Source organism: Haliotis rubra, unplaced genomic scaffold (genome assembly GCF_003918875.1).
Source record: "Haliotis rubra isolate DU_JTF1 unplaced genomic scaffold, ASM391887v1 Scf179, whole genome shotgun sequence".
Lineage (NCBI taxonomy): Eukaryota > Metazoa > Mollusca > Gastropoda > Lepetellida > Haliotidae > Haliotis > Haliotis rubra.
In genome coordinates this window covers 1,128,745-1,141,846 of record NW_025765769.1, presented here as the reverse complement: position 1 = coordinate 1,141,846, position 13,102 = coordinate 1,128,745, and the positions used below count along the sequence as shown (strand labels likewise).

The following is a 13,102-nucleotide window of genomic DNA, read 5'->3' as shown; positions in this document are numbered from 1 at the left end:
TTGGTGAGATAGGAATCAGATTGTCACAACAGCTGGATCATGCAGAGACACTGGAATACATTCCATACATGTGTTCTTGCCCCAGCTGCATGGATTAAAGTTCGTCATATTGATCAGGGGATTGTCTGGACCACGCGTTTGATTAGTTACATACCACCATCATATACCTGGAATATTGGGTGAGTGAGTGAGTTTAGTTTTACGTCCCATACCAGCAATATTCCAGCTGGAATATTGACCATGAGTCCAGTGATCAACAGCATGAGCATCGACTCCTGCTTAATCTTGCCCCCGCTGACATGTGTCAACCAAGTCATTAAAACTGACCACCTCGATCCCGTTATATTGCCTCAGACAAGATAGTCTGCCTTTTATGGCAAGCACATGGGTTGCTGAAGACCTATTCTACCCTGGATCTTCGGGTCCCTGGAATATTGATGAGTACAGTGTTAAACGGAAACAAGCAACCCGTCAACAAGCAAGACCAACTCTGTGAGCACTAGTATAGATAATTCCTGAAAATAATCCACCAGAGAAGATCAACTCTCTGATCTTTAACATCTTGACAGCATGGTATTGATGCTTTTCCAGTACTGTTTTGCCTCATGTCCAATCAGTTTGTGGACTGCTGCATTGTAGTTGTAATATTTGCCGATTGGTGTAAAACCCATATAATTCCCGAGTTCCATGTCAACCAGGCTTGAGTTGAAGAAGGTCTGTGTTCTTGACCATACACCATTAGCCTCCGCTCAGTCCCAGCAGCAGGGCCTGACACTGTAGTGGGGCTCGCTGATTTAAGTGTCTGGCGTTGGAATCGGCCGGTGACAGTGAAGGACTTGAAGTGGCCTGATAACATGGCCATTACTTGTCATGAAGGTCGTGGGGTTCTAGGTGCAACCTTGAGGTGGATTAATGACTGGGAGATGAGGGAAGTGGTTTTCAAGCACCCATAATACTTGACCTGGCGTTTGTCTTGCCTGGTTCCTGCTTACTTAAGTCTGTCCTGGTCGTTTGTTTTCATCCAATGGGCAGATTGACACAGTCCTGGACCAGTCACCTGACTGTACACACTGTTGCAGTGAAGGATGATAAATACATAGCTACATGATTGTTGTAGGATAAAGAGAGAGATGGGTTGAGGTTTGGTTAGTTTGCAGGGGTTTGTTGTGGGGATAAAAGGTTGATATGAAGTAACGTGTCTGATTGTGTTGGGGTTTATTGTAGGGGATAAAAGATTGATATGAAGTAACGTGTCCGATTGTGTTGGGGTTTATTGTAGGGATAAAAGGTTGATATGAAATAACGTGTCTGATTGTGTTGGGGTTTATTGTGGGGGATAAAAGGTTGATATGAAGTAAACGGTCCGATTGTGTTGGGGTTTATTGTAGGGGATAGAAAGGTTGATGAAGTAAAATTGTGTTGGGGTTTATTGTGATATGAAGCAAACGTCCCGATTGGGTTTATTGTAGGGGATAAAAGGTTGATATATGATATAACATGTCTGATTGTGTTGGGGTTTATTGTGGGGATAAAAGGTTGATATGAAGTAACGTGTCTGATTGTGTTGGGGTTTATTGTAGGGGATAAAAGGTTGATATGAAGTAACATGTCTGATTGTGTTGGGGTTTATTGTGGGGATAAAAGGTTGATATGAAGTGTGATTGTGGGGTTTATTGTAGGGGATAAAAGGTTGATATGAAGTAACATGTCTGATTGTGTTGGGGTTTATTGTGGGGATAAAAGGTTGATATGAAATAACATGTCTGATTGTGTTGGGGTTTATTGTAGGGGATAAAAGGTTGATATGAAGTAACATGTCCGATTGTGTTGGGGTTTATTGTAGGGGATAAAAGGTTGATATGAAGTAACGATGTCCGATTGTGTTGGGGGTTTATTGTAGGGATAAAAGGTTGATATGTCCTGATTGTGTTGGGGTTTATTGTAGGGGATAAAAGGTTGATATGAAGTAACGTGTCTGATTGTGTTGGGGTTTATTGTAGGGGATAAAAGGTTGATATGAAATAACGTGTCCGATTGTGTTGGGGTTTATTGTAGGGATAAAAGGTTGATATGAAGATAAAACGTTGTCCGATTGTGTTGGGGTTTATTGTAGGGATAAAAGGTTGATATGAAGTAACGGGTCCGATTGTGTTGGGGTTTATTGTAGGGGATAAAAGGTTGATATGAAGTAACATGTCTGATTGTGTTGGGGTTTATTGTAGGGGATAAAAGGTTGATATGAAGTAACATGTCTGATTGTGTTGGGGTTTGTTGTGGGGATAAAAGGTGGATATAAAATCTTAAGTCTGATTGTGTTGGTTGTGATTATTTGGTCATGTGTTTCACCTGTCTGGAGTGATTGTTTTTCAAAGATACTTTTTGATTAAGTATATGTTTAGAGTAACTTCAGGGATAGGACTCTGTTGTACTGCATGTTCATGATGCATGTTTCTAGTGTAAAAGTTCTGGTGCATTCAGGAATGGTTATGGATGGGTCTGCTTCTGGTTTCGCATGTAATGCAAGCATCTTTCTTTTTTGTAAGATCTATAGCCATCAAACCAGCATGTTCGGGTCAAACCTCCCTTGTAAAGTCGATTCCAGTCACGTATTCTTGAGTGATCAAAACAGTCCCATGTCGGAGAAATCATTGTTACAGTCATCATGAAATATATTTGAAAGCTGAGCAAGACTGTTATTAAATCAACATGGTGGGATTTGGTGAAGGAAAGGACTATGGTTTCACTGGTATACTGTAATACACTTTTCAACTGACACATATTCAGTATTTTTCTGCCTTCAGTATATTTTGAAAAAAATAATAAGTATAATCATAATTAGTATATTTTTGAAAATTATAGGAAATAATTCACAAATTAAAAAAATGCATAAGAAATGTTTCATTCACAGTGTTATCTCCCCTGTATCCATGACTACAAAATGGTGGCAACTGACCATGCTGTGAAATATTTACTTTATGTGGAAAGTAGAATCTGCATGTGCAGACAATGTCCATCACTGTCAAACACTTCACACCAGTATATCGCAATGTGGATCGAAAATACCGATACATGTATTGCTAAACAAATGTACTACAAATGTTTGAAACGGGGTCATATCCATAATCCAGATTGTTAGGGTCCCTGGATTCAAATGCTGCTGGAGCACACCTCGAGGGACGACACCATTAATTTCAGACACTTATAATCTGGAGGCTAAGTCCTGTAGGAGGCCCAGAAAAAGATACATTCATTGCAAAACAAATGCACTACAAATGTTTTGAAATTAGGCATGAACCTAACAAGGTCATATCCCTAATCTAGATTATTAGGGTCCCTGGATTCAAATGCTGCTGGAGCTTACCCCTAGGGACACAAGGGACTCCATTAATTTCAGACACTTATGAATTATTAAGTAAATTTAAATGTCTGAGAGTGTATTGGCCCGAGATTGTAAAACCTGCACACCATAGGATACCAATGTCACATTGTGAAAAACTGATGAGGTATTTGTAAAGTTCAATTTGTGACATGGAAGAAAGTCCAGATGTGTTCTTGATAAGTAGTATAGGTGTGTCACAGAAATGAAAGATGGTACAACTACATGCATATGGATGGGAAGATGTACAAACAGATCTGAATGACAAGTAGAGCAAAGGGTAGAGGGGAGTCTGGGACATTGTAATTGGAGGAAGTGGAACTCGCACTAATCAGTCAATACTGCTCCAAAGGTTGAACCTGGAGATTTCACCACAGTAGATGTCCAGTGCACTGGGGGCAGTGATAATTCTGGACGGGCTGCACTGTCAAATTAATTTTGTACCCTACATTAACTAACATGAGTGACTCTGTTATACCAGAAATGGTGTTCACCCTCAGCCTCGATTACCTGCTTCTGAAATTCTGATTTTGTTTCCTGCTGGCATTTATCATATGCAGACCTTCATAGCTTGCCACTTCAGTTGGTGTTTTGTCCAACATAACACTTGAAATGTTGAGTCTGCAATATATTTATCACTTGTAAATTATGTTCTTTAGTCCCCTTGTCATATGCCTACCGGTAGTTCCTGCTTGAACTGGTCAGACTTTTATCTGTCATGATGGATGGAAGGTAACTGGTGGATGCACTTACTCATCGTGCTAGAATCCTGTGTTTGGGCCTAGTGCTTGCTTAAATCAGTCTGACTTTTTTTCGGTCATGATGGGTTACTAGTGGATGCATTTACTCATGCCCGAATCCTATGTTTGGGCCTGGGTCCTTCTTAAAATAATCTGACTTTTGTCTCTTATGATAGGTGGTAGGACTTGGTTGGTGCATTCATGCCAGAATCTTGAGTTCGAGCCCAGTACCCCATATGTTGCTTCAGTGATGGTAAAATTTCAAAGCCAAAATGTTGTTAACACCATCTTAGTCATGTCCAAATAATTAGGTAGAAAGAAAGGTGAAGGTCACTAAGTCCATGACAACACAGTGCTGACATGAAAGATTTCTGGGAGAAGTGAGTCCTACACCTATCAGGTTAGGCTGTGCTAAGTGACAGATGCCATTTTCTATGATCTGACCAGGAGTCCAGGGAGACGGATGAATCCTTTGTTGTCGCCAGCCGCGACCTGTTTGTGTGGCTTGACTTGTCACAACTGACCTTTATGAACATCATATAATCAGCCAGCATTGTTTTACAAACACATTACTGTCAGCTGGTGTAATAGTAAATGGGTAGCAGGTTCCCTCTGGTAAGGTTTATTGGTCAACATCATGATCGTGTCAACTTCAAAGAACATGGAGGGAAGCAAGGTTGGTACTTGTCACCTCGTGATAAGATTTCAGTGAAAAGGTCCATTGTGCTAAATTAGGTGTTGGCTTCTTGTGCATGCCTGCAGAAGGGATTGGAGTGACTATGATGGCTTCCTGAGATGGTTTTCCCTGAAATGATGTTTGTTACAGTTTTTGTATCTCTACACTATAATGAAACTTAACTGTTAGACTTACCGCACCAAGGAAAATGTACTGCTATGCCTCCAGGGCCCCGTTCCTCAAAGCGATCGTAGCGCTACAACAGTCGTAAGTCTATGTTAAAGTATGGGAGTTACGACTGTCCTGCCACGATCGCTTTGAGGAACGGGCCCTGTACATTAACATGGATAGAGTAAGTGATTCACAACTCCAAGAAATGTTAGCTATGATTATTTAACTGTCTTAACTAACAAGAAACCAACTGGATCACCATATGGAAGAACAGAAGTGATATCAACCAAGCAAATACTGTTTATGGCAATAGACAAGCCAATTTGATAGATAAGCCAAGATCCTAAAGTCTGCACTTGATCCTAACAGTCTGTATTACAATGGTATGTCCAGTAATAGGCCAGACCACCATCCTACATACACTCTCTCGTCATAATCAGTCATCAGAAATAGAATATCAACAAATCTCTATTGAAATTGAATTTTATCCTTTTGCCTACTCTAACTCGTAATAAAACATGTTCATCGTATGAATTTATGATTAAAACCTGCAATTAAAATAGCATAATACAAGTATATATATCTCTTTGTAAAATAATAGTTTCAGGTACTATTTCTTGCCTCAGAATTCGTCGTTATCGGATCCATTTTAACTTAATTACAGGTGATTGGGAGACGTGTGCACAGTTAATTGCTATTCCTGGCTCAGTTTATGAGACAAATACACATGGTGATATTAAGTCCTGCATATAATAATACAACGCCTAGCACAAAAATAACTCCCAACTGTAAAGGTAAATCATCATGTCTAGTGAGGTTTACTTGTGGATTTCACATCTTCATTGACAATGTTGTTTTCTCGTGTTTGTTCACATGAATGCCATGTTTTTTTCCACCGGAAAAAAGTTTGACTTATATATTTTTAAAAGAAAGTAGGGGGACTTCGTTTTTGTTTTATGATTGAAACAGTTGGGAGATATATCCGAGTCAATCAATGTTGATTTGCTAATAATGAATGTTTTGAGAGTGCATCACCACTTGCACTTCCTCATGACCATAGTTGTTTGTGCAGTAATCGCTCTTGAAAGATGATTGGTGTATGACGTGAAATTCGCATGTGCACGATTTTCATTTTCATCAACTGTGTGATGCAAGATGATTGTCAAAATTAATGGTCTACAATATAAGTTGTTCACTGGTCCCTCAGGGGGCATGGGTTGATGTACCCTCGATGTTTGTTTATGTTCCCTGAGCCCGAAGCACGAGGGGAATATAAACAAACATCGATGGTACATCAACCCATGGGCCCCGAGGGACCAGTGAACAGCGTAATTATCTTACCGAACACCTTAATATTAAGTTTGAACTGTTTGAAGCACAGGTACAAATCTTTTTGTAGCCATTGCTAGATTTTGCTGACAAGAAAAACAGATTTAGAGTTATCTCCCTTCCATCGATTTGCATTCTCAAAACATCGGTAATTTCCGTATATCATACGTGTTTCAATGTTATTCGACATAAAGAATTACTACCACGAAGTTCCAAATGAGTTGGCATTGACAGCGGGGTACATTGAAATGTTACTCGCTTGTAAGCGGAGTACATTGAGAATAATAGAAGAGCGGTCAGCCAATCAGAAAGCGACATGTATGTGTGAGGTAAGATAATGATTTATCAACCTTCTTGAAAACCATCAAAATCAAGAATGACATTCTATGCACGTGTATGGGGCTACTGCGTTGTGCACGTGCATCCCATGCATTGTGTTTAGGGGTGGTGATAAAGACAAATGGTTGTGCGTTCATAAGATGTTTGTTTTTGAAAGGTTTGTTAATGCTTATACTTCCTATCCAAATTCTGGTTCTCCTACTTTTTTTAAGAGTATATATTCTGACCCTTTTATCCGGAATACTATTTCTGGTCCTCACAAGTTGGCTTATCTACAGTAATTTGCCTTACCTGGTCATGTTTGAAGAGTGTGTGTTTAAAGGATATATCTTTTAGTTCTTAGCCAGTGAATGGTCAGGCATTACAAAGTGTAGATAGGGTGTGTTTGTGTTGGTCTGGACAATTGGAAAATATATCTGATTTAATTCCGAAATTGTGTGGAATTTTTCTGAATTATTCAATTATGTAAAGTAAATTCTTCCATTACACGACACTGTTCTTAAAAAAGCATGTCTTCCTAAAAAACATTTCTGGACTCTTCATTTCTAAAATTAACTTTGTATGACTTAAAAGTACATTCAGAGGTAAACTTTTTACTTTTAACTCCTATCCCATGTTTCCCATTTAGAAATTTTGTTATACTGAAGCATACCTCCTATAGTCATCATGATACGCAGTAACACTGTCATAAAAACTTCTGCACTTGGTTTCTTCAGGTTTTCCAAAAATATTCTCTCCCCGAATGTTTTTACACATATTCATATCAATATTCCTACTGAAAGTAAGTGAAAGTGTGTATTTTTAAACTACCAATATTTCCAAAATATTCCTGATGGAACCTTAATTTACAGTTAATTTAGTGCAATCATGTAGGCACTTCCCAGTTGCTGGTCCGTCCAACCTTTAAGATGAGCAAACTTTGTACCATCCGGACATGGAAATGTATTCTTGTACAAGCTCAAGATACAAGCTGTAATGACGGATGGCTCTTCATGTTGACAACGTCCGGGACCCCTCTGTCTGAAATAATTGATGAGACGGATATCCAGAGCAGGGATAGGAGGAGTTATGGTTCTTGTTGATGGCGAGGAATGACGGAGATCGGAACTGTCGTGACGGACGCAAGTCTCATGGGAGAGATGTCACACTATGATGAACCTCCATCTTCCCCAGTAATCTAACATCACTTGATTGACTCGTAAAAGTCGCCTGTGCTTTGGAATAGGTGTCATGTACGGTCCTCCTGGTGGTCACAAAGTGAACTAAAATGACCAATGATTCTCCCGCAGATGTGACACGGCAATCCCTCTAGCTCAATTAATTGAATCTGATGAATGTTGAGGTTCTTTATTGAGAAGCGGACATCTACAGCGGCAGTGACATCGTATGCTGATCATTAACTCGGGAGGATGTGCCCGGCACGCATCCAACTTCCTACCAGCTAGTTAGCTTTAATGTCCCTCTTTGTGTAAAGCCGTCGGCCATTACCTGATTAAAGAAAATTCAAGACAGGTACTTAGTTTCTGGATGTTTGACCTATGTGCCAAGTCAACAGCTTTGTGTCCTGCCTACGTTTTATGGGGGCACAGATGGTGTAGTAGTCAGAACGCAGAAAATGCTCACCTCAAGGTCGGCATGATTCACAGATCCTGGGTTCAAATTTCATCAAATTGTCATCCTTGATCTTAGATCATTGCTGGCACATTGGTTTAAGTGAAGAAAATGTTAAACTGCATGGTTGGCAGGATCCACAGGTCCTGGGTTCAAATCTCAGATCAGTCAAGGTTGTCATCCTCGACCCTGGATCATTGCTGGCACTGTGGTTTCAGTACAGACACGATTCCACCGTCAGGTTGGCAGGATCCACAGGTCCTGGGTTCAAATCTCAAATCAGTCCAAACTATCAGACTGTACCTGGTGGTGTACTTGTTTGATGCGCTCCAACTCACTTGGCTTTACTTGGCTTCCAGGATTTGTTATTCTTGGGTTCAAATCCCCAACTGTCCCAGTCCACAAAGTGTTAGCGAAGTTATGACCTGTCGTAACTCTATAGTTTATCATAGGCTTACGAATGTTGTAGTGCTACGAATGCTTTCTGGATCGGGACCCTGATTATGATCATCAGTCTATCCTCACCTGTACATGTGGGTACCTGTTTCACTAATATTGTATCAGTGGACACAATTAAACCCGTCCCAGATATCTAAGGTGTCCTGTCTCCATTGTATTATAGGGGGCGGCGGGGTAGCCTAGTGGTTAAAGCGTTGGCTCGTCAGACGAAGACCCGGGTTCGATTCCCCACATGGGCACAATGTGTTAAGCCCATTTCTGGTGTCCCCCGCCATGATATTGCTGGAATATTGCTAAAAGCAGCGTAAAACTAAACTCAGTCAGTCAGTCCATTGTATTATAACCGTTGCAGACTGCCTCCATGGTGTAGGTATCTATCTGCATCACACCAAAACATGTGAAAGATAGTACTTGTTGTTAACTAGGAGCAGTCGGGTAGCCTAGTGGTTAAAGCGTTCGCTCATCACGCCGAAGACCCGTGTTCGATTCCCCACATAGGTACAATGTGTGAAGTCCATTTCTGGAGTCCCCCACCGTGATTTTGCTGGAATATTGCTAAAAGCGGCGTAAAACTAAACTCACTCACTCACTGTTGTTACGATGCCTGGCATCTGGCACAGAAGGGACACAACCATCACCTGAGAGTCTGTATGTGTCTGTCGACTACTGCGTGTTTTCTCACTGGGCTTCCACTAAAACACCGACATAAATTCAGACAAGCACACAAGTACTCACACGCACACACATGCAGGTCGTTAAGTGAGTGACATAATCTCGAAGACTACATTAAAACCCATTTCACCACACATGTATTTTATTGGTTAACTAGTTCTGTGGTTTTAATGAGGAGATAAACAGACCTGTTTGTGAATTATATGGCGAATTAGATGCCTGAATGTTTCATTTGTAAACACATCAATGTCCAATGCTCAATAACACTCGCAAATCTTCAATCACATGTTTATGGACACTGTTAAATACAAAAGTTATTGGAAGCTTTTTAGCACCCTCTCTCTCTCTCTGATATAATACTGAGTGGTCTCATGCTGTGATAACTAAACTCAAAATATTGCAAAATAACATCTAAAGTTGTTGTGATAAATATTGATCAGTCTTAATTCTTAATTAATGGGATTACCATTTCACCAAGCTAAATGGTTAGAGACAAACAGAAGACAGGCATCAAGAAAAGTAGGAAAGTATTCTTAAGCAGTGAAAAGTCTGAAAGATTTCCAGGATTTAATCCCTTTTAACACGTTTTTCAACCAGTCCAGATAGCATCACACAATTTTCCATTATTGTTGATGACATCAACAAGCTGAACAGTGGTATACACCAAAATGTCACTACTTAGCCTGATGTGATGGCTGAAAACATGGGGGAATAAACTGCAAGGACTGCTTGGACACTTTGCTAATTGGCAAAAGCTGTTTTCATTTGTGTTAAATGTTATGTCCTTTGGTCTTTCTGTTAAATGTTTTGGGGCATTTTTCTTTTTTGTGAGTGTCAGTTGCCATATTTATAAAAGAATTACTACAAGTATATTTCCTTATGCCCTTTATCATTTATTAGATTGTTTACAAAGGCTTTTGCTTTCAGTCAAAAAAAGTACAAATGCATGTGAATATTATTCAGCTACTAGATTAGTACTTTTATTAATGAATGAAAAAAACTGACAAGATTTAAAATGCCATGATTTGGAAAGATAATTGTTGAATATTTCAGTACATATTTTCTTACAAAAAACATTGATAATTTTTCATGTTTTTTGGTTTTTTCATTTCACCTAATTCTACAACAGACGGACTAAATGCATTTTGTCAAAGTCTTTTTTTATTTCAAGTTTGTTTTGTCAGTGGGTCTAGTAAACCAGTTGAAATATCTAAGGCCTCAGCAAAAAGGGAAAGAACTCACAATTAGAATCCCACTTTTCTTTCCAGTCGTATTCATTCGTAAACATGATCATTGACTGTTTTCCCAAACCATTGATGAATTTTAACATTTTCCCCAATTCCTGACACAACTGGTAAAATATATGCAGCTAACGATGGGAATTCTTTTGTATGTGGATCCCATGTTGACACACGAATATGTAGAAGCCTATATACACACATCAGTATCCGTAGACGTGCAACATTATACGTCTCCCTTTGGCCTTGTACCAGCGCTATCGTCCATTCCATTGAAAACTTACCAATATCTTTTCCATAAAGATTAAACGGATGCCACACAGCAATCTGAGAGTTTATCTGGACCATATGCCCCGAGAGATTCTGCCCGATAGCAGCTATTTGCAGTTATAAGAGCATTCACCACCACTATATTGAACCAATGAGTGTTAAGACACTAAGCAGGAAAATCCCATAGCCCTCTCAATTCGTTAAATGCTTTTTCTCAATAGCTTCCTATCTTAAGTCAGCAAACAGGAATGGCTTGATTAATTTATAAACCATTATCTAAACACAAAACATTATCCATTTATTGTCCTTCATAGGCAGTGTGGCGTCGCTAGAGAATTATAACCTGATTATAGTAAAGGTGAGAGTATCCCCGACATCTCCCAGCTTCCATCATGGATGTATAAATCATTGATAAGGCTGATGTGCTTCTCTGTTTAGGTAATCCTATTTTGCACCCTGTCACAGTCAAGGTGTCAAAATCCATATTTTCTTTGAAAGTCGCGGGAGAGATGTTTTTTAACACCATCGCTTCTATCAGTGACCCAAACACATATTGTCCAGGTCGGAACGGACAACTTTTGTTGGTTTGTTGACTTGTGTAGTTGGGGTAAAGTATCCAGTGGAAACTGTCCGCGGTTAATTGTTGGTGATGTTGCTTGGGAGGCATCAGTGACATCGTCCTCCCAGAGAAGCTGGGCAAGAAGGAGCACTTTGTGTTGAAGTAGCCACATGAATTATTCCCGTCCCACGAGATTTCCAGCGCCTTTGACGACCCCAGCTGACATGTGCGAAGTGCCAGTCCATGATTTTCCTGCGTGTAATTGATTTAAATTTACCACTACGTCCAGGCCTCGTGGAAACACACGTTCTTCTCCATGCAACTCGGCCCAGCCTCCTTCGAAGAAGTTTCTTAATTGTCCAGGGAATTATGGGAACTTGCGCGACTCGGAATGCCTATCAAATCGTATTTGGCTTTCTTGATGGGCAACTGCAATGATGTGCTGTAGATGGGCGGTTGATAGGCTTGATAAATTAAGACCATGTACCCAGGCCTGTATGAGGTTCGCATCTACAGGTAATATACAAAACTCTCTGCACATAGCACCTGTAGCTCAACTCTTTACTGCACACCAGTTTACCTTGTTTTACCTTGTTTCACTTGTTGTAAAAGTTTTGTTTTAAGTAATTTAACTTTAAAACCAAGTTATATGTGATGTCCGATAATACAGGTGATGTCAAAGTTTGTTTATAGATGTCTGAGTGTTTCATGCAAGACATTTTGTAATTGAAGTTTTCTAATTTATTTGTTATCAAATTGTTTCATTTTCACTTGGGCCAATTGTTACCTTACTATCAGTCTGGAATAACTAGCACTGATGTCAGAATTTGTAAAAGCTGACAAATTAATATCTTTATGTGATTTCTTTGTTTTGTAACATGTCTATTTGCCAGTGATTTTATGTCCTAGTTTGCAGCTGCATCTGTTGTTTGATGTTGAATCAGTCACATATTTAAATTATTTCTTAAAAATATCACAGGTTATATTATTTATAACCCAATATGAAGTCTACCTTAATGAACAGACTTGTTAACATGTGAGCCTGCAATTTCAACAGTGAAGAATATATTACTGAAAATGTTAATGGACTTCCTGATTTGTTTGTTATAAATATTTCAAATTTGTCTTCCTAATAAATGTCAGATGAAAGAAATTTCATTTCAACCGATATTTTAGTAGATGTTATTCACAGACATGAAGCTATTTACAATGCTAATGACCTTTAGATGAAAATGTCTGTCTGTTATTCAAGTGCTATTGGATCACTAATTCTTCTATAAATGGAAGTATATGGGGCAGTGGGGTAGCTTAATGGTCAAAGCGTCCGCTCATCACGCCGAAGACCCAGGTTCGATTCCCCACATGGGTACAATATGTGAAGCCCATTTCTGGTGTCCCCGCCATGATATTGCTGAAATATTGCTAAAAGCGGCGTAAAACTAACCTCCCTCACTCACTCAACATATGGAAGTGACGCAGTAGCCTAGTAGTTAAAACATTAGCTAGTCACGCCATAGGTCTGAGTTTGTTTCTGCACTTAGAAGTACCTGGTTGAAGCCATGATATTGGTTAATATTGCTAGATACAGCATAACTGAACTTAGTCTCAAACTTCAATCACACTTCGTATTTGTGACAGTCCGTGTTTGCTCGGGGTTGTGAA

General features: G+C 39.5%; 1 protein-coding gene across 13 annotated transcripts in view; it reads left to right on the top strand.

The window, feature by feature from the left end:
• Positions 1-13,102, top strand: part of LOC124273272 (disks large homolog 2-like) — a 343,312-nt gene that overhangs the window by 208,630 nt on the left and 121,580 nt on the right. The window lies entirely within an intron of this gene.